Source organism: Protopterus annectens, chromosome 4.part1, assembly GCF_019279795.1.
Source record: "Protopterus annectens isolate FY-2018-M chromosome 4.part1, PAN1.0, whole genome shotgun sequence".
NCBI classification, from domain to species: Eukaryota; Metazoa; Chordata; order Ceratodontiformes; family Protopteridae; genus Protopterus; species Protopterus annectens.
In genome coordinates, this window is record NC_056734.1 from 838,697,464 (window position 1) to 838,721,220 (window position 23,757).

General features: G+C 38.4%; 1 protein-coding gene across 1 annotated transcript in view; it reads left to right on the plus strand.

Moving 5' to 3' along the window:
* LOC122801096 (ceruloplasmin) overlaps positions 1 to 23,757 on the plus strand; it is a 452,049-nt gene that overhangs the window by 167,262 nt on the left and 261,030 nt on the right. The gene's annotated exons all lie outside the window — the stretch shown is intronic.

Here is a 23,757-nt window from a genome sequence, read left to right on the forward strand (position 1 = left end):
CTAAGCAGTTCTGTCTGTGTGACTTGGGAGGTGAGAAATTCAGAAAAACATGACATTTATGACAATATAAATAAGTACTGTATGAACAACAATTAATATCTCTTTATCTGCACTAGACAGAGGTTAAATATCAACACAGGTGTGTTTGTCACTGTGTAAGCTTTAAGAAGAAATATGTTAATACTTTGTATGTAGCATGGTTTTAAATTATTAATGCAAATATGAACAAGCAATATTTGATGCCTAGAGGTGTCAGTAGAATGTAACTGCAGAAACACCTACAGGTATCACCTGGCTGAAATGAGATAAGCTAAAGAAATGTCGGGTATATCAATTAGTGCAATTACACCATTCTACACAAACATTTCATCCTTCTCCAGAAGTTTACTTTTTATCCATCAGCTGGTGGTGTGCATGAGACTTAAACATGCATGTTATTTTATGCAGACGATAACACACAATAATGCACATACACATGCTGCATGACAAAGTGCTAAGTGAAGGCATCCAACACAAAAACATACAAACACTAGGTAGCAAAAAAAAAAAAAAAAATTGGAAGAGGCAATACTAAAACTAAACAAAGAAGTAAAAAGCATTTTTGTAGGGACATCCCTGACCTCACACCCCTGCTGCTCATGTATATTAATTCTGCTAGGAGTCTAAACAAGAAACTCCACTCCCTACAAGCTCACCTCACCTTAAAGAATGGTGATGTCTGTGCAGTCACTGAGACATGGTTTAAAGCCGCAGAGAGCACCCCAGCAGAGCAAGGCTATAATACCCCCCACACATTTAGACCAGCTATTACATAGGCAGGGACTAAAGCTGGGTGTGTCTCGATTTACATTAAAAGTAAATATATCTCAGGGCTGGTCAAATAGGATAATGCACTTGAGCTTCTCCATGTTCAAATCACCACAGGTAAAATCCCATACCACTTCCTTGTAAACTATAGGTCCCCCTCTATGACCCAAAAATCCCATAACACGTATTTTAGCTTACTGGAAACATTCACCATCCATCCCAATACCATATTCATGGGTGACTTTAATTACCCCACAATTAACTGTGAATTATATACGACATAAATATGCAGACATAGCGATTTCTGGCATACCTCTTAACCTCTTACAGCAAAAAATCTGGACAAAGCCTAAAATGATGGGGGGACAAATAGCGACAGATTTTAAATATTGCTCTTACAAACTTAGAAAGTTGATAGAATAATAGGTTTTGCATTAGCATGAATTTTCTGAAGGATGTGGAGTCTTAACACTCAAATATTTTTCATTATTTAATGACTTCAATCCTCAGCTATTTGCCAGATAGGTACAGATTTTAGGAGGAACACACCAAAAATATGAGGCAAAAATCTGGATATTCTGCAAAAATCTGTACAGTTGAGATTCTGGACTTTGTAAAGATAATCTCCTTGGACCAGATTATTGATATGTCGCCAGGGGTGCAAACATACTGGAAATGGTCCTCACTAATATGGGAGAACACTGTACATCTCCTAGTATAATGTCATCTCTAGTAAGATCAGACCACAAAAAGTAAAAATAAAATCCAGAACCCCAGCTAATCCTGGGGTGTTCAGAAATTACTCTTAAGGCTAACTTCCTACTATTAAGTGATAACCTGGCAAATTTTCAAGCCCTCTAAACCCTCAGAATATAGATGCCTAAGTGGATCTGTTCACTGAAACCCTATACAAGCATGTTAACAGCTGTATAGAAACAGCTGTAACAACCAAGAAGAAAGAACTAACTCAAAAAACAAGCCACCCTGGTGAAATCACAACATCATACATTATATAGGAGCAGGAAGAAAATCATGGTAAAAATTAAGTGGTGCGGCACTTAGCAAGATCAAAGCACTTTCAGCAAACTAAACAAACAATTCACAAGGCAAATGAAGCCTACTAAAGCCAAATTTGAGATAAATGTGGCCTCCCAGGCCAAGGGGAGCCATAAGGCATTAATTTGCTCTGTCTGCTACCTATTTAACTGTAGCCTCTAAGGAGACTTTGTGCCTCACGAATGGAGAACAGCAACAGTCATGACTTGGAAAAAAGGCAGACCATCTACAGACCCTGGAAACTATAGAGACTTAAGTCTCACTAGTCTTATATGCAAAGTCATGTAAATAAGTATCATGGAAATGATCAATGATACAGGAAACTTCCAGACACTAGACCCAACCCAGTTTGGTTTCTTCAAGTGCAGGTCATGCCTACTCAGTTTGGTGGACTTCTTTAAGAAGGTCACAAAAGCAATGGATGAGGTTAAAACTGCCTACTTTGAACTGACAAAGGCATTTGACACAATACCTCACTCAGTCTTTATTGACAAACTCAAGAGGTTAGGTATAAACCCTTATATCACCCAGTGGATAAACAGCTGGCTCACAGACAGAACCTATTTGTAACGGGGGACTCCATCTCTACAAAGTAGCCAGTCACATGTGGAGTCCCTCAGGGATCAGTCCTGGAACAGCTGCTTTTTGGCATCTACTTCCCTGAAGTCAAGGCCAAAGCAAAGTGCCACTGAATGACCAAATTTGCAGATGATTACAAATTAGGAGCATTCATAGAATCCCCCACTGACACTAATGTTCTCCAGAAAAGGGCTGACACAGACCAATAACTTGTGTCAGATCCATGGACTAAAACTAAATGCCAAGAAATGCATAATAGATTCCTTGAGGAAGTCATCCACCCTGGTAACTATCATATCAACAGAACACCCCTGAGAGTTGAACCAGTAGTCTGGGAGTTGGGGACACACATAGACAGTAATCTAGCCTTTGCCATCACGTGTCTGCAGTAGTGAGGAAATCCTACTGTTGTGCAACTTATAAACAAAGATATGGAATCTAGGTGCAAGGAGGACATTGTTCCACTGTATTTGGCATTCATCAGACCAATTATTGTGTACAATGCCTCCTTTGGTATGTGCCTAACTAGGCTCATCCAACAACTGGAATGTCGACAGTGGTTCATCACTAAAATAATAGTGGGCATAAATAGTATGTCCTACGCAGACCATCTCAAGGCTCTATCCTTGTATTCTGTCTCCTGCAGGCTTTTGAGGGGAGATCTATGCCTGACATACAGGGCATTGTCAGACCCCACTCTGCTGGACCACCTGCATATCCACAAAACAAACAGCACCAGAATTACCCATTTTAAAGACTTAAACCTTGCCTGTGATATAAATAGGACCTGCCGAAGCGATAGGTATGTATCCCAGAGACTACCCCATCTATGGAACAGGCTCCCCATCCATGTGAAGCAAAGTTCCTTCCTAACCCAATTCAAGTGCAACTTGGACAATTGGATGGGAAATCAGAAATTCACCTATGTCACTAATGGACACGGGTAACCTGTAAATTGTTCATCTCCCAGACCCATGCTTACACTTATCAAGGGTATCAGAACTTGTCAGAGATTTGGGATTCATCGCTAGGCTTAAAAAGGTCTTTGTGGTCTGTAGCCTAGTAAACACCTATGAACAACATATGTTTTATTGCTGTCATAAAGAACATAAACATTTGATGCTCCCACCATGTTGTTTCATAGTTTCTAGACGAAACATGAACCTGAGAGGCTAGGACCACAAAACAGTTTGACAACTTTTAGTGAAATTTGCAGAATCCTGTGCAAGAACGTCATTGTGACGTTTTGCGGTAAATAATCATTTTAGACAGGAAGTAGATTATTAATGGGTTAGTACTGATATTAAGGCCCTGTTTAGTAATATTGATCATGTTCATAGACTGGGAAAATAGCATCTAAATTACAGTATTGTTCATAAAAAGAAATTCATCTTAAAATCTTTAGAATTTTTTCTAGCTGATTTTTGGCTCATGCTTGCTGACCATTAAGCCTCCCTCCCCCAATTAGATGGAGTCCATTCATTCCCCATCTCTTGGCTTGCTCCTAGAGCCAAGGCAAATGCTGTCATGGCGTACATCAGTCATTCAGCCATAAGGGTGCTATATGCTGTCATTATTATCCCATCAATGACAGCATTTGAAGGGCCAAAACCACCACTTGTTTGAGTGGAGAAGCATTCTCCAGCAGCATGGATGCTCCCAATGCCTTTAAATATGGGTGCGTGCTTCTGCACATCAACTACAAAACCTACCACAGACTAGTTGTTTGGAGAACTTAATGTCCATTCCCAATCTGCATATTTGCATCCCACCATTCTTCCAAGGAGACCTATGCAGTAGATATCTTGCTCCACCTTACATTTCTCTCAGGAAGAGCATTTCCATCCAATTCTTCCCTACCAGTGCAGCCAAAAAACAAGCTTCTAATAAAACTCAAGTCACCTTGGCCATACTCAGGGATTTATATCCCTTTACTACAAGAGCTGGCTTAGAAACTTCAGAATTTTGTCCGAAACACAATTATTCTTTCATTTGCTTATAGACTGTATATTCAGGTGTAGGGTACTACAAAGGGGCCAGCTTTTATCCCCTCATATGCTGACATACTCAGGCAGAAGTTTCAGGAAATGGTTATATAGCAGACAAATTTCTTTAAATAACACATGACATTTTATTCGCAAATCCTTTGCACTGACTATTTTTTATGTACAAGCAAATCTTGTGATATTGTAACCTTTGTTAACAACCTGAAGGACAAAAACATGATTTGAACTTCAAGTTCTATATATCAGAAACAGAAATATATTACATGGATGTAGGGAGACCAGAAAAGTGGAGTCATGACTGGAGTAAATCTTGAAATCACACTAGATAAAACTTTTAGTATGATAGTAGTGGTCATTCCCTTAATCTAACAAACTCTTTACCTTGTGGAAAACTTGAATTTCTGATTTCCCATCCAACTGTCTTAGAAGAACCAGGTCAGTGACTAGCAGACTGCTAAAGGGACTTTAGTCAGCATAAAAGATGGCTTAGAAAAAGTAAGCAAGGGACTGAGAAGGTTAACTATATTACAACATCCAGGCTACCTAATCAGAACAACAAAGTCATTAATTTTGTAACCAAGTATTTGTTTCTGGATGGGAATGTTGTAAATTGTATTGAAAATTATATGATTCCTACGAACAGATCTTATCCCAAAGGAGACTTTGCCTTTGAGACCTTCCATTTCTTATTTAAATGGCAAAAACATGACAAATGTGCATAAGGTATTTCTATTCTCGCAGATAAATGAACCAATACACAATGTTTGAGCACTCAGCTGACATCCAGAAAAGACATGCAAGAATATGTCACAAATGTAATAAAAAAAGATTAACCCTGTTGTCCATACTGAATAAGAATTTCATCAGAAAAATGCAAGGACTTCATCAATCAATGGAAGTAAATGAAACACTTATTTAAATATTAAACTATTCATTGCATGATCAGCATAGACACATTTTAAAGTGCAAGTAAAAAATGTGCAGCAGTACTAGATACAATTAATAAATAATGTTCAAAGAATATGAAAAATAGTAGATAAAATATAAATAATATTATATAAGAAGGTTATTTCATGCACACTCATCCATAAATGTCCCTATTAGAAACATTAATAATTTGGAAGCAAGTATTTTAAGAATGCTGGTATTAGATATAGCTTCATTAAGACCTGGAGCTTCACTGATATTCAACCAAATTTGCCATATGAGTTGACAATATTCAACTTGTAAGACCCGTGGGCCTCCCCAGATTTATGGAGAACCTCTTCAAAGATATTAAATACATTTTTTGTGTTGGTAACAATAGGTGGCATGTCTGAATAATGCATTATTACCATTCTTTTTGATAATATCATAATTGTACTTATAGATCCTTCTGCTTATGTTATTCTCTGTTTTGCTTATTTAAAACTGCAGAAGACCAAATATATTACTACTTTTGAGTCACAATTATGCATGTGTTTGAATACTCATTTGACACCACTATGGTTTGGTCGGAAACCATGCTGAGTATTGGAAAGGAGGTTGTTAGTAAGGAGGTAGTCTGAGACCTGAGAGTGTATGCATCTCTCTAGTATTTTGGAGAGTGGAGAGAGAATAGCTATGGGGTGGTAATTGGTTAGTTCTGTGGAGGGTCTGCCTTTGTGGAGGGGAATAATATGTGATACTTTCCACAGTGTGGGAACATAACTTTCTGACAGAGATCGGTTAATCAAGATGGACACTGGGTAGGCCAGAGCATCAGCTGCGATTTGTAGGTATTCACTTGGGAGGTTGTCTGCTGCTAATTTGGTGGGTTTAAGTTTAGTTAAGAGTTTTTTTATGTTGGAGGTAGGTACAGGAGAAAAAGAGAAGGCAGTGGGGAGATTAGTAGTTGAAGGTGTGGGTTGGAGGGGAGGGGGGTTGTGTTGTTAACTAGTGATAGTATGGTTTGTGTGAGGTGTGTGTTGAATGAGGTAGCAATATTTTCTGAGGAGTGAGGGATGTTAGGATGAGGGTACTGACTTTACCTGGGTGGAGGATATGGTTTATGGAGGACCAGAATTGTTTGGGGCTGTGTTCGGAGGAGTCTAGGGCAGACTGGTAGTATTGGAATTTGTCCTGTTTTATTAGCTTTTTGACTCTATTACGTAGTTCTAGGAATTTCTGTCTAGTTGACGGGGTCTTGGTTTTGCACCAGTGCTCCCAGGCTTTATCCCTGTTTTTCATTTCTGACTTAGTGGTTTTCTGTAGCCATGGGGAGGGTTGTGCTTTGATTCTCGAAAGTCTTATGTGGGCATGGTAATTAAGGATGCTCAGGAAGGTAGTATTAAAAAATTCAACTGTGTCATCAAGACTGAGGTACTTTAGAGGATGCCAGTTACATTCTTTGAGGGATGAGATGAATGTGAGTGGGTTAAAGTTTATTTTTTTACACATATGACGGTAGACGACAGGTTTAGCTTGGTATAGGTATTTTTCAGTAGGAATGTTGGGGAGTGATCACTGAGGCTATCTGATAAGCAGCCTGTTATATATGACTGGGGGCTCTTACTGACTAGTATCCAGTCCAGGGTAGTGTGCTTGCTGGAGTTTTTATTTATCCTGGTTGGCGACTGGACTAGTTGGGTGAAGCCATGAAGGTTTACATGATGGGTTGGATGGTTGCCAGAACAGGATTGCCAGTCAATATTGAAATCACCTAAAATGATAGTTTCTTGGGGGAGATGGTGGGTAGACCAGCTGAGGAGGTTTTTCTAGTGGAGGGATGTTTTGGCCAAGTGGGAAGTAGCATCCAATTATGTTGATGGTTTTGTTTTGGTTTATTTTGAGGTTGGTATATATTATTTCTTCATTGCCTATTTGTGGAGCTGATGATTTTAAGATCTGGATGTTTAGATGCTGTTTAAATATTATAGCTACACCGCCTCCTTTCTTGTTTAGCAGATCTACTCTTAGTATGCCATAACCTGTAGGGAGTATTTGCTCACTGGTAATGTGAGGTTTTAGCCAGGTTTCTGTCAGGATGACTATATCTGGGGAGTACAAGTCTATGGTGGCATGGAGTTCATGGACTTTGTTGGATATACTTCTAATATTTAGGCTTAGTAGAAGGAAGTCATTTGGCTTTCTATTGTCTGTAATATGGGAGAAGTTGTGGTTTCTAGTCTGATTATGAGGATTGGGGTTGGAGATGGTAGGGCCAGGGTTGGGGTGGATATCTCCACTTAGGGCTAGTTTTGATATGCATGAGGTTATTAGTTTTCTCAGTTTTTGAATGTGTTTGTTTATAAGGGAAACTTTATGATTGTGCTCTTTGGGTAATAGGTATGGTGGGAGGGTTACTATGTTAAGTTGTAGGGATGCTTTATGTTTGAGTAATATAGTTGGTAGAATATGTGGGGTGCATAGGGATGGTTCTTGAGTTGGTGGGAGGGGAGCTGAGTGAGGGTGAGACATGAGTGGTGTGAGTAGTAGTACAGTGGTAGTGGTTGAGTGCAGGAATAATAGAGCTTTGGTAGGATGTAAGATATGCAAGGAGAGTGCATGCAGTGAGCATAGGTAAGGTATGCTTGTACATGTTAGTTGAGGAGGTGTGATAGTAGTGGGAAGATGGAGGAGGTAGTGTTAGGTTAGCACTGTGGTTGGCTACTGGAAAGATGGGAGGGGTTTGTGAGTGTAATAAAGGTGGGACCACTGGGGGTGGGAGGGAATAGGGGCAGGGTGGGGAGCGAAGCGGGTAGAGACCCTGTTAGTTGCTCTTATGAGGGGGCAGGAAACAATCAGGTAACAGAGTTAATTGATGAATGAACATATGATAGTGAAAAGGGTGATTGTAGTTTTAAAAAATGGTGCCTGCCACAGGTAACATTTATTAACTTTGGGATTGTCTTAAGGTAATAAACAGGGAAGGGGCGGGGAGAACAAGGGTGTGAGCAGGCAGTTCTTTGTACTGCTGCTACTGAGCCAAAGCAAAGACAAGTTAGTGTTTGAGAAACAATCACAACTGACCAAGGACTGTTCTAAAACTGTAAGTCATTTCTTAACCATTTTCAGGTGGAAAAACAGGATAACCTTGTATCAGTAGGCCACTGTGGTCTCAGTTTAAATTAACAAACACACAGTATTGATCAGATTATGGATACTATCTGCTAACAGAAGGGAATAAGAGAGAAAGTGGAAGATGAGTGTGTGTGTGTGTGTGTGTGTGTGTGTGTGTGTGTGTGTGTGTGTGTGTGTGTGTGTGTGTGTGTGTGTGTGTGTGTGTGTGTGTGTGTGTGTGGGGGGGCTGCTTACAAGCCAAAGCAGAGTGCTCTCCAGGGGAAAATGAATATTGGCTCAATATCCACAAATTACATCTGATTATTTACAAAATTCCAGATAGCTGGGCTGGCAGTGTCACTTTTCTATACAAATCATATTAATATTTTCAAGTGACATATAATTATTTACAAAATTCCAGCTAGCTGGGCTGGCAGCATTTTGGTTTGTCACACTTCTTCCCCCAATGATAACTTGAGTTAGTTTTTCAAGTGACCCTTGAGAAACATTGCATGAGATGGTTCAGCCAATCTTGGAATACCTTACTCCATTCTCTGACTTGAGATTCCAGCTGCCTTGGCATTGCTGACCCCAGTACCATGCTGCACTGTCCCATCATATGCCTGCAACCCTAGGCTTTACTATAGCAATTTGGGATTTTCCTGGCTGGCTCCATGTACCCATAGATCCCCTCAGACTCCTTCTGCCTCCTATTGCCAATACTTAGCATAAGGGCCTCCCCATCATGGTAAGGTTTCATCATGTTAACATGGTACAGTTTGTTCCCCTGCCACCTGTCTAGCAGTTCTATCATGTAGTTAACATCACTGACCTTCCTTACCACCTTGTAGGGTCCCTCCCAGGCTGCCTGCAGCTTGTTGTGTCTGACAGGAATTTGAACCATTACCTGCTGCCCTACAGCATACTCTGTAGCTCGAGCATTCTTGTCATACCAGACCTTTTTCCTGCTGTTGGGTTTCTGCCAGGTTCTCCTGGGTCAAGCCCATGAGTTCCCTGATCCTTGTCCTGAGGTTTAGGACATATGCCACAACAGACTCCTTGTGGGATTCACACTCACTCTCTGACTCATCTTGAATTAAATCTAGAAGTCCCCACACCCTATGCCCATATAGCAACTCAAAGGGTGAACAACCTGTGGATTCTTGGGGCACCTCTCTGTAAGCAAACAACAACTGGGGCAGATATTTGTCCCATTCCCTCTTAAACTGGTCTGCAAATGCTTGTAGCATGGACTTGAGTGTACAGTTTAACCTCTCAACAAGACCATTAGTCTGGGGATGGTAGGGAGTGGTCTTTAGGTGCTTCACCCCACAGTACTTCCACAGCAAGCCAGCAGGTCTGACATGAAATTGGCACCTCTGTCAGCCAGCATTTCTTTTGGCAAACCTACCCTACTGAAAAACTCTAACAAAGCATTTGCCACCTTTTCTGCCTAAATGGAGGACAGAGCCACTGCTTCCGGGTATCTAGTAGCATAGTCTACTACCACTAGGATATACTTTTTCTCCGTGGAACATGGGGTACTCAGTGGCCCCACAATATCCATAGCTATCCTCTGAAATGGCTCCTCAATCATAGGCAAAGGCATCAAAGGAGCTTTCACCTTGTCTCCTGCCTTGCCTGCCTTTTGGCACTGCTCACAGGTCCTGCAGTATCCTGTTACATCTCTGGAAATCCCAGGCCAATAAAGGTTCTGCATAATATGTCTCTTTGTATGCTTTATGCGCATATGACCTGCAAAGGGAATATCATGGGCTATGGCTAGAAGTGACAAATTGTAGGCTCTGGGCATTACCAACTGCTGTATTCTCTTACCATGTAGCCCTCCCTAAGGGGTGCACTCACTATACAGTAACCCTTTGTCCCAGTATACAGATTCCCCTTCCATTGAAAATCAGGTGCCTCACTAGCTACCTCCCTCATGCCTTGTAATGTGGGGTCTGAGAGCTGAGCCTGTCTCAACTCTCTCTTTGCAACCCTTCCCAGCTCCCCTTCCACAGGAAGTCTGGTATCCTCTGACAGAGATGCCTCACTGTCAGCCTAGGTACTACTACTCACCTCTGCCCTTGCAGTCACTCTGTCTAAGGGAACATCAGTACCCACAAGCAGCTTTGGCTCACCTTTGGTCTCAGTTCTACAGGGTAGCTCCCTCCCTGAAGTAACCACCTCACCAGTCCTGGCTGCAATTGTGCCGTCTGTCTGGGTCTCCCCAGGCTACCAGACACACATGCTTGTCTCCAAGCCTGACTGCATGTAACTGCATGAACACACAGTACTGCATTGTCAAACTCATTCCCTATCAGAACATCTGCAGGGTGGTAGTTTGGTATCCTTGTTGTCTCAAGACAACCTACTGTTGGCATTTTGTTATTCCCACTTACTGGCTCTACCACCTTTTGTTTCCCACTTTGCCTCTGTGTTCATCTATATGCTTCATGGCCCCACTGGTTGCATTTAAAACATTTAACCCTAGGTCCTGGACATGTACCTGGACTAGAGGCTTCCCCTGTTACTGGTGGACTCTGTTGGGGCAGTCTGGACTGCCCACCATGGGTTCCCTTAGACCCATGAGCAGCACCGGGTATCCCTTTCCTGTGCAGTGATGCCCTGCTTGCTAGGTATAGGTCTCCCTTCTTCCCCAACTCATCTACAGTAGTGCATTGTCTATCAGCTGACCAGATGCTTATGTCCTCAAGCAAAGTGCTAAGGGCTTGTTCCCTCACCAAAAGGTCTGCCAGCCCTTCAAAAGTGAACCTGACATCCACTCACCCACCTATGAAAAAAGTGCTTAGTTCAGCAACATAGTCACACACACTTTCATCTGCTTTGCGTCTATGCTCACAAAACTTTTTCCTATATGCTTCAGGTGTTAACTTAAAAAAACTCTAGCAAACAGTTCTTTACAACATTATAATTTAAACAATCAGCATTGGATATTTTGGAAAGAACAGTTACAGCTTTACCATAGGGTAAGGGGGTCAGGCACTCTACCCAGAGCCCTTGGTCAACATTATACTATTTACATACCCTCTCAAACATATGAATGAAACTATCAAAATTATCCCCCTCTGTAAATTGTGGAAGAAATTTACTGACCTTTGTTGCTTCTGGGGTTCAGTTACTCCCTTCTCGATTACCTCCATGACTCTGGCAAAGATTCAGCATTTCATTTTCATGTTGCCTCTGCCTCTCATTCTCTTCAACCTCCAGATGCCTCAGACTCTCTTCTGCTTCTGTTTCCAAACACTTGGCCTCCATCTCAAGCCTCTTTAACTCCAGATGGATTTTTAAGTCCTCTGTGGAAAGGTTGAGCTGTCCATTTTCTGAGAGTTGTACATCTCCATAGCCAGTCTGATTGTCCTCCTGGTTGTTATTTTGTGATGCAGCTGTGATTAAAGCTGTAATCATGTCTGCTTTAGTCAGGTTGGCATGCACCAGTTCTTTAGCCTGGCATATCTCAGCCAACTGGCTCCTTGTCAGCTTGCCATACTCCTCTGTTGACATGCTTGCCTGGTCTCCCTGACTAACTAAGCTAACAAAAAAATAAAACAATTGTGATACGAACTCTGACTGTTCACTGCATGGCTGATTGAGAGTACAAACACCTTCAGTGACCACTGTTCACAAGCTACAGGAATTCAATATCCACACCACTACAAGCCAATTAATATGTGATGTGACTGTCTCACCACTATCACCCAATTAGTATGTGACACAGTGACAACAGAGTTCAGAATCACAGGAAATATTTTAAAACAACATTGCAGGACAGTCTCACATAAATACAGAAAACATCTAAACTAACCTTACTATATTCCTATCTATCTCTAAGAGTGATACTATGATCTAAGTCTTACTTACAGAGTAGTAAAACAGTTAAACACTTTTACATTGGAAGCTTGTAATTATTTCTGTTTCCAGACAATAGAAAGAACTTCTTGCTGTAGACACTGTATCTGCTCTGAGCTGACACAGAGATAACAAAATCGTAAAATAATTTCCAGTTATTTTCTTGAGGTTTTGCAAGTTAACACTGTATGTTCCAGCTTCTAACATGAAAACACTCATTTGCACAGGCACATACTCCATATACATTTCTGCTCTTTTCCAGCAGGGTACACTGTGGTTACATTCTTGAAGCTCAGTACATAACATAAAGTTCAACACACACTTCTTCACCAGTAGTTTAATATACACATAACATATAGTTCCCTTACATTTGTAAGACAAGCCTATGAATCATATTAATATTCACAAATGGCATATGATTATTTACAAAATTCCAGATAGCTGGGCTGGCAGTGTCACATTTCTTTATAAATCATATTAATATTTTCAAGTGATATATAATTATTTACAAAATTCCAGCTAGTTGGGCTGGCAGCATTTTGGTTTGTCACATTAAGTGTTTCATTTGTGGTTTCTAAACTTTCTTTAATATTTCTACCCCTTTTGTATATGAAACATGGGCTCTCACCTACAACATGTGATACGGTTTGAAATACTGCAAAATTTTCCAGTTTTGCTGGATCAAACTTTATACAGTATGGAAATTTGGATCATATTTTGAAATAATTTTCCTATCAAATCCATGATTCTCACTCTTTGAGAAACATTAGTACACTGGACACCTTTGCCCAAAAGGGAAGTAAACTTTTTGTTCCTTCCTAACAGTATTTCATTTCTTATTTCATTCAACATGGGGGCTACTATCTTTGCAAAACACTGCATGTAGTTTATCAGTCTTTTTAACTAGTGTCTCGTCTACAGAAATAATCCTGGGCTAGCCTTACCATCTGGCCCTTGACTATACTTTTAGCTCAGAGGGCAGTTGTTCAAAAAATATAGGTAAATATTAGAAAAAGTGGGTTTATAGAAAATGTTAAATGTAAAACCTCATCTCATAATTTGTGTCATACTGAACATCAAGATACGTCCTTCGCGCCCTTGTGAGTTAATTAAAAAAAATCTAACTATTTTGGATAAAATCTAAAAATTCATATAATTTATAATCATCTTTTTTCCACAATAAGAAAATGTCACTCAAAATCTAATGTAATTGATGAAAGTAGAAGTATAGGTAGAGTTGATAATAAAATGCTAATCCCAACACCACATTATTAAATTTTCATATGGTGGCAAGCCACCCCATGGGTAGTCTACTAGTGTGCTGAAAATTTTCTCCTCCAAAAGAAAAAACATTGTTATTTAAGGCAATTTCCATAGATGTAACTAAAACATTAATCTTCTCTTAGCAATTCCAGGCCAATCAAATGTGGAAGAACTGGAAAAAGATCCATAACATCTATTGTGACAAATGCTGAAATTAATCATTACTAATATTCTTAAGGTAATCCCACAAATCCTTCACCATATATGGATATTTTAAATAAAATTCCTTAACACATTTGTCAATATATACAGGAAGGGGATGGGTTTTAAAATTGGCTGCAACCACACTGGGGCAAAATGGTAGATTTAATTAATCACCTTAGGAATTCCAAATATCACTATGATAAGGGGAGAGTCAACCTTCAAAAATTTTTGAATTTTGGGGGGCACTCTGGTTAATTGTTCAACTATATCTAGTAGTAGAAGATCAGTTTTATTGTGAGCAATATTAATGTCATTTTTTGATACTCTGCAGTATTGCTCATGGTTATTTTACAAATCAAACATGTCTGTAATTTTCATTATAACCAGCAACCCTCCCTTATCCAGTTTCATAATTCTAGTGTTCCTGTCATTAAGAAGATTGGTGAGTAATTTTCTTTTATCTTTAATTATGTTATAGTAGTGGTCAGAGTTATCTAATTTTGCCATGTTGTAGATGTCCCTCTCACATATCATTTCTAAAAGATTAACTGAAGGAGCAAAGGTTGAATGTGCTTTTCCTTTTCAAATGTGGATATTTTGATGCAGAAGTCTGTCCATTAAGTAGCACAGCAAGATTGATTTTCTTGGTGTATAACTTAAAGGTCAAGAATAAGGTCAGCTACAATCAAACCACCAGTAGGTACAAAGGTATAGACTCGCTGGGAGAGTTCAAAGTACCGATTATTCAAGTCCCTATAGCTGTGATTAAAAATATTAAAACCATCTTATAGAAAAATCACACCAAGAGTATCAACAGAATGTCCTGAGCAATGTCAAAGTTCAGTACTTTCTCCCCCTCCCTTGCCCACCTGGAGGATTGTTCTTCCACTGGGTAGGGAGGACTGGTTGTTGAAATCACTGGACTTGGTGTCTGTCCCTGCTGGCCAGGAGCTATGATTCCTGTAGTGCTGGGAAATGTTCCAGAGAACAAGAAAAGGAGTAGTGAGTGCTTCACTATAGTCATATTTTTTCTTCCATATGTCCTTCTGAAGTAAACAGTTTATTCTGTCCGTTGGACTTTGTTGTATGGGAATTAGACAAGGTAATAGATAAGCGACATGGCTGTCATGTTTTTGTTTATCTTGTTCTTATTTTTTCACTGTTTTCTCCTTTTTGTTGATAAGCTGCTTGTCAACAGTGTTGAATAATTGGTTAGATTTCACTCATTTTGTATCAGATAAGAAGTCTGGACAAAAGGAAATCTGATCCCTCAATAGTACCGTCGTGGTACTTCCACATTCAAAACCCCTTAAGCACTCTTTTCAGCATAATACATTCCTTCAGATAGCAGTTATCTAATTATAAGCTTTTAAATTTGAGTAATATATGTTCAAATGTATTAAATTGTGAATTAAAAAGTTCACCTGCTGTATCATTCAAAACTACAAGAAATGGCTTTGTTTCTAGCCATATTTTTAATCCTAGTGTTCATTGCTATATGGGGAATCAGTCGTGGTGCTGTTCATTCTAGAGACTCCATCTCAAGTCGTCTGTATTTGGTCATATAATCCATTACTTGTACCTGCAAAGCAGGTGCAGAGCATGTTGCTAGCTGCATTACTATATCCTGAATTGTGAGCTCCATGAGTGGATGCACAATCAAAATGCACCCTAAGCTGATCCACTCTTTCAGGGGCAAACAAATCTGCTCATGGGACGTCCACAGGGATAATCATGGTGTTGCCTAACAGGAGGAATAAAAGATGGATTGGAAGACATTCCAATTGGCAACTGAGGTTGGTAGTTGTTCACTTTTCCTTATGGCACCAAGGAAGTTGTCACCACCTGTGTTAAAAGGTGTACAGGTCTGTTCTAGTAGTATGTATGATATGGTAACTAATCATGAGCAATACTGCAGAGTAGCAAAAAATTACATTAATATTGCTCATTGTAAAACTGATCTACTACAAAATTTGGTTGAACAATTAACCATAGTGCCCAAAATTCATAAATTTTTGAGGATGACTCTCCCCTTATATCAGCGATATTTGGAAATCCTAATGTCCACAAGAATTTGCAAAATCCTCCCCTTTACCCTATTGTGACTGTAGCTGGTTTTAAAACCTTCCCCTTGCTGTATATGTTGAAAAATGTGCTGAGGAATTGTAATTAAAATATCTCTGTATGGTGAAAGACTTGTGGGATTTCCTTAAGCGTATTAGTAATGATTTGTTTATCATAGATTCAGCACTTGTCACAATAGACATTATGGACATATTCATAGTTATTGCACATTCGATTGGTCTAGAATGGTTCAGAGAAACTTTGCTTGAATGTGTCTTTTTAACAAACTATGACATTAATATTTTAGTTGCATTTGTGGAAATTATCTTGACTGACAATATTATTTATTTTGAGGTGAATTTTCTTCAGCAAACTAATGGCGCAGCCAGGGAGCACTTGTGTACCCCTTTGTGTGATTTGATAAAGTGTATTGGGCGCAACATTTTAGTTTCAATTCTATCAATGCTTCTAGATGTAGCATGTACCTTATATTTTTGAATTACATTTTCTTATTGTGGAAAGATGATGACTATATAAGTTATTTCACGTTTTAGATTACATCCAAAATAGTTTGAGTTTTTTAAAATTCACTCAGAAACACTTGAATGATGGTATTAACTATCTTGATGTTCAAATTGACAAAAAAGTATGAGACTTACATTCAATATTTTCTATATATCCACTTTTTTCTAATGCCTACCTACATTTTTCTAGCAACCATCCTCGGAACCAAAAAAAGGGCTAGATGGTAAGGTTAGCCGGGATTGTTTCTGTCAATGAGACAAAGGTTAATGAGACTGACAAACTATATGCAATGCTTTTGCAAATAGGGTATTCCACCAGCCATGTTGAATGAAATAAAACAAGAAATTTTGTTAGGAACAAACATGAAGTTTACTTCCCTTTTGTATAAAAGGATCTATTGTGCTAACATTTCTCAGAGAAATAATCCTGGATTTGAAAGGGTAAAGATTTCAAAGTATGGCCCAAAGATCCATGCTGTACAAAATTTAGTCCAGCAAAGTGCAATTTTATTTATTTAGGGTATGAATTACATATAAGGGGTGTGGAACATGGGTTTAAATTCAAACCTTTATATAATTATAATTAAAAAAATAATGTATTTGGTCTTCTATATAGGCAAAACAGAATGTACGTTACCCTGAAGGATCAATGAGCACAATTATGATATCAACGGTAATAATGCATACTTCAAACATACCACCAATCATCACCAACACAAAAACGTGTATTTTCTATTCATGAACTGGTTCCATATAACCCTATGAAGAGAGCATGCATTCAGCTGAATGCAGGGGAAGTTCCAGGTTTTAAAGATCAAGTGCAAAGGTTTTTCTAAAACATTTTGTTTTGCTGAATGTATGCTCTCTTCATATAAAGTGGCTAAAATATGCAGTTTTTATTTTATTTACTTCAGTGGAACTATATTTATTAAGCTTAATAAAGTTTTTTGCAGTTTCTGTTTCTTGAACAGCTATCCAATTATTTCATAGTTTCATAGGTTCATTACTAGGCTAATGGTTTAAAAGTCCTTATATATAACCCGATTATACCCAATATATGGCCCCTAGGGGCAACAAGATGTCTTAGGTTTATGCCTATGCCTTGAGTATCCTTACTGATTGCCCCTGTCCATAATGGGCATAGGCACTACCCCAGGTGTGAATTTGCAATTCCACATCCATTGATCCAAATTGTACTTGAAGAGGGCTGGAGAAGGGCTCTGCTTAATGTGAATAGGAAACCTGTACCAAAGAAGGGGCAATCTCTGAGACACATATCTATCCCTCCAGCATGTTTTGTTTGAGTCACAAAGTTTAGATTACTAAACTGGGTTACCCTCATGTTGTTTGACTTGCAGATGTGTAGCAGTTCCATCAGGGATGGATTTGTTGGTGCCATGTAAGTCAAACATAGGTCACCCCCAAATAGTTGTTAGGAGATAGAGTAAAGGGAAAGGGCTTTTAGTCTATGTGCTAAGGGCATGTTATTTATACCCTGTATTTTCTTTGTGAGGAATCTCTGAGGTCACTCCAGCTGCTGTAAGTGCCTAATCAAGTACATGCCAAATGACACATTGTACTCTTTTATTGGTCTAATGAGGGCTGAGTACAGCAGGACTATAATTTCCTTGGATCTGGATGCCATACATTTACTTATAAGTTGTGCTACATATAAGGACTTCCTCCCCACTGTGGACACATTTCAGTCAAAGTTCAGGCAACTATCTATCTGTCTCTGTAACTAGATCTCTCAAGTCTGAATCTACTCTTAGGGGTGTGCTAATGATGTCATAATTTGCAGCAATATTTAACCTCCCAAAGGGGATGATAATGCATTTTTCCCCATTTCATTTTAGGCCATTGTGCTGAACCGGTCATTTGTCTGATCTAGATGCTCCTGAAAGGTATCTTCATCATTGGGGGATTCAATGATTGCCCCCCAGCTTGCAGTCATCAGCAAACTTTGCCATCCAGAGGGACTCCACATTAGCCTTGACTTCAGAGTATATGCTGAATAGGAGTGGTTCCCAGCACTGTGCCCTGTGGCACACCATTAGTAACTGACATGTTGCTAGATCTAGAGTCACCCACTTTAACTACATATGTATTGTTCGTGAGCCATTTGGCTATCCTTCTGGTGACGTACAAATTTATGTCCAGGTTTGTTTACTTATAATACTTGAATGGGGAATTGTGAGGAAATGCCTTGGCCAGTTTGAGGTAAAAGGTATGTACCGTTTTACCCTAATCCATGGCCCTAGTGACTTTCTCAAAAAAATCCACCAGATTCAGAAGGCATGGCTTGTCCTTAACAAAGCCAAATAGGGTTGGGTCCAGTGTTTGGAGGTTTCCTATGTCATTATTTATCAGGTCCATAATTATTCTTTCCATAGCCTTGCATACAAGACTAGTAAAACCTATGGGTCTTTAATTTCCTAGGTCAGTAGATGGTCCCTTTTTATGCAGTGGGATGGCTATTGCTGTCCTCCACTTTATTTGGACAGACCCACACTATTGGGGCAAAGCCAGTCTGGAGGCTGTGGTTAAAGATCGTAATGTGCCTGATAAGTTCTGATTTAAGCTGTTTAAGAGGCAACCTGGTATCTCAACAGGCCCCACTGAAGTTGTGTTTATAACTTTAGAGTACATTTCCTGAATTTGTGTCATCTGGCCCCACCTTCTGATGATGTAACAGTGAGCAGGTATGTTTTCTGAACTCTGCACCAGATTTCACTTCAAAATGAACAGGAAATGCAGCACAGTCATTCAAAAAACAAAATAATAAATGAAGGATATTTGCACTTTAAGCAATTAAATCTCAAAACTTTTTTTCACCTCTGTCAGCCAAACTCCATGAAAAAACAACTCTTCTTGTAACCTAAAACACTATTCACAAACAGCTCCCAGTCACAACTGCTAGAGTTCACCTCCACTGTACTAAACACGCTTCTTTCCCATTGTTACCTCACGTTAGCAATCTCTCCCAATACTCCTAAAAGAAGGTATCTACAATTCCAAATTCATAGAGGAAACTAAAATGTACCTGTTAAAACAAGCCCAGTGCACCTGCTTCTTCAATCAACATGTCACCCAACCTCTTTGATATTCTTTCCTCTTCTTCTGTCTAACCTTGTCTTACTTCTCCTCTCTGCTTTCTCCTTGGTTTGTCAATTATATTGTACATAATGCAACTACTGGCTATTTTTGACTGAATCTTAGGTGTAATACTTCTCTTCTGTTATATTAACTTCAAACTTCTTGTATTGTCTTGATCTCTGTACTTATCCTAATAACATTCTGCATTTTTTTGTCACAACTGTAAAATATTTTCACCCAGGCTGTGACTGAAATTAGTCAGTTTTGATCAGTTTATGTTATTTCCCAATTTTGGAGAGTAACCACAGTGATCTATGTACTACAAATACATTTGTAGTTAAGTGTAGTGTAGTGTAATAACACAGATCATACTGTAGTAAACAGTTGTCTAATATGGAATGATCACTTTATTGGATCTTCTTCTTCGTCACAGAAGCACGTTTTTTTACAATTTTATCTTTCTAACACTAATCCGTTGGTGGTATAACATACAAACTCACTGGACTGCAGGGCTATCATTTAGGTGATTCATACACCTGTAGTTTTCTCCCTAAAAGTGATCAATCCATTGCTCGACAAGTATTTTTGCAATGTATAACAAGCACTATGCGCCTTACTAAAAACCTTATCCTGTTCCATCCTACTTTTGTTACCTTTCACTTAAATATAATTATGTTTATTTTATTTTATGTTTTATTTGTCTGATTGAGTAACTGTGTTGCATTATGGTTACTTTGTAATAAAATCTTCTGTAGCCTACAAAAAATATGCCAATCCAGTACAAACTGTTTCTCCCCACTAAGAAAGCGGGGCTAGATGACATGCAATCAGGAAGTAACTGGACAGTTGCTTAGCATACAAGTAAACAGAAACACATGTTTATTAAACTTAATAAATACAGGTCCACTAAAATAACTAAAGTAAAAACTACACATTTAAGAATTAGAAAGCCCACCTTATACAATGGGGCATTGTTATACCAAAATGAAGCGGTACATTTTTATTTTATTTGCTATGTTGTTCAGCTTCCCATGTAAAAATGTTTTTTCGTTGTTTTTGTTGTTGAGCTTGCCATGTAAAAATGTTTTTTCTTGTTTTTGTTGTTGAGCTTGCCATGTAAAAATGTTTTTCTTTTCTATGTGCTGGAGCTTTTCTCCCCAGGACTCCACTGAAATTGGGTACCTTACCCAGTCAGACTTTCCCGGTAACTAAATGTGAAATAAATAAATAAATAAGTAAATTGTGCCTTTAATCTTTAATGAAGCCATATCCATTAGCAGCATTCTTAAAATGCATGCTTCCAGACTGCAGATATATTATTAACAGAAGCATCAGGGATCAGTGGATGTCAGATCAGTTTTTTATGTAGTATTATTCATATCAATTTTTCATGCTCTTTTAACATTATTTAATTATTAGTTGTATCTGGTGCTGTTCCTTTTTTGTACTTCCACTTTAAAATGTGTCTGACTCAGTTGCCCATGTGCTGAACACTTTGATTCACTTGTATTGTCCTTATTCAAAGTGGATAAAACTCATGAACTTTTTTAGTAAATTTCTGCCATATTATATTTTTGTGTGTCTTTCCTGGATGTCAGCTGAGTGCTCTAGTGTTGTTATCTGAAAACATCCAAAAGGGGATTATTCAAGTGTGGGTCCTATTTTGTGTATAAATATATGACTAGTGACTAGTAAAGGAATATCAACAGAAAAACATTCAAGTCCACGTTATTTGACTCCGGTACAGATGATCCATATGAAATTCCTCAAGCATCAGTTGACTGAGGAAAAAGACATAGAGGGATAGAATGCTGATCACTGTTTTCCATACGAGTGATTCCCATCTTTTGGGAGATTGCTCCCTTCTTTGAGTTGCTGCAACCATGGAGTTGGAATATATATATTTGGTGGTGTTGGAGCTGCAGAAGGGTTTGTCCCCCTGCAAAAAACACTTAAAGTAAATTTTTTACTCTTCTCTGTTTCAGGTATTAGTTTTCAGTGAGTCAGAAGCTTGGGATTGTGCAGTTCTATGATTCATACTAGAAACAGTTATTATTCAATTGTGGCACAAACATGGCTGTTTCTAGTATCACATACAGCTGCTTTCTCTTTTAATTTGCTATACATATATCTCCTTCACATCAGAAAGAACAGAAAAACTTGATAGTTTATACCTGAAATATATATACAAATAAAATTTTATATATATGTGTATATGTATATATATATATATATATATATATATATATATATATATATATATATATATATATATATATATATACACACACACACACACACACACAAATAAAATTGTGTGTGTGTGTGTGTGTGTGTATATATATATATATATATATATATATATATGTGTGTATATATATATATATATATATATATATATATATATGTGTGTGTAGGTAGGTAGATTAGATATAGATAGATATAGATATACAGATAAACATGCATTTTGTATATATATATATATATATATATATATATATATATATATGTGTATATACATATATTGGATATAAAAAGTGTGCACACCCCTGTTAAAATGCCAGGTTTTTGTGATATAAAAAAATGAGACCACAAAAATTCGTTTTAAAACGTTTCTCACCTTTAATGTGACCTATAACCTGTACAATTCAATCAAAAAACAAACACATCTGTTAGGGTAAAAATATAAAAACTAAAAAACGTACAATAAGCTGGTTGTATAAGCATGTATACCCTTAAACTAATACTATGTTGAAGCACCTTTTGATTTAATTACAGCATTCAGTCTTCTTGGGTAGGAGTCTATCAGCATGGCACATCTTGACTTGGCAATATTTGCCCACTCTTCCTTGCAAAAGCACACCAAATCTGTCAGATTGTGAGGGCATCACTTGTGCACAGCCCTCTTCAGGTCACCCCACAGATTTTCTATTGGATTTAGGTCTGGGCTCTGGCTGGGCCATTCCAAAACTTTAATTTTCTACTGGTGAAGCCATTCTTTTGTTGATTTGGATGTATGCTTGGGGTCATTGTTGTGTTGAAAGGTGAAATTCCTCTTCATCTTCAGCTTTCTAACAGAAGCCTGAAGGTTTTGGGCCAAAAGTGACTGGTATTTGGAACTGTTCATAATTCCCTCAACCTTGACTAAAGCCCCAGTTCCAGCTGAAGAAAAGCAACCCCAAAGCATGATACTGCCACCACCACCATGCTTCACCATGGGGATGGTGTTCTTTTGATGATGCAAAGTGTTGTTTTTGCGCCAAACGTACCTTTTGGAATTGTGTCCAAAAAGTTCAACCTTGGTCTTATCAGACCATAACACATTTTCCCTCATGCTTTTGCAAGACTTGATGTATTGTTTTGCAAATTTTAGCCGGGCCTGGATGTTTTTCTGTGTAAGAAAAGGCTTCCGTCTTGCAACCCTACCCCATAGTCCAGACATATGGAGAATATGGGAGATTATTGTCACATGTAGTACACAACTAATACTTGACAGAAATTACTGCAGCTCCTTCAGTGTTGCTGTAGGTCTCTTGGCAGCCTCTCTGATCAGTTTTCATCTTGTCTTTTAATCAATTTTGGAAGGACGTCCATTTCTTTGCAATGTCACTGTTGTCTCATATTTTCTCCACTTTTTGATGACTGTCTTCACCGTGTTCCATGGTATATCCAATGTTGTGGAAATTCTTTTGTACCTTTCTCCTGACTGATACCTTTCAACAATGAGATCCCTTTGATGCTTTGTAAGCTCTCTGTGAACCATGGCTTTTGCTGTAGCAAAATGTCAGGAAAATTGTATGAGGACAGCTGAACTTTATTTGGGGTTAATCAGAGTCTCTTTAATTGATGGCAGGTGTGTACCCAAGAACACTGAATGCTGTAATTAAATCAAAAGGTGTTTCAACAAAGTATTAGTTTAAGGGTGTGCACACTTATGCAACCAGCTTATTGTACGTTTTTTATGTTTTATATTTTTTTCCCTAACAGATTTTTTTGTTTTTTAATTGAATTGTACAGGTTATAAGTCACATTAAAGGTGGGAAAAGGTTTGAAATTATTTATTGTGGTCTCATTTTTATATCACAAAAACCTGGCATTTTAACAGGAGTGTGACACTTTTTATATCCACTGCGGAGAGAGATAAAACAGTTGATTTTTGCTGTTCTTCTTTCTGATGTGAAGTCTATACAGCAGACATATAGGTGTGACACTATTTTTATGTTCTAAAGAATGTGCCTTTGGTAGGGGTACCAGTGTTTGTCTGTAAA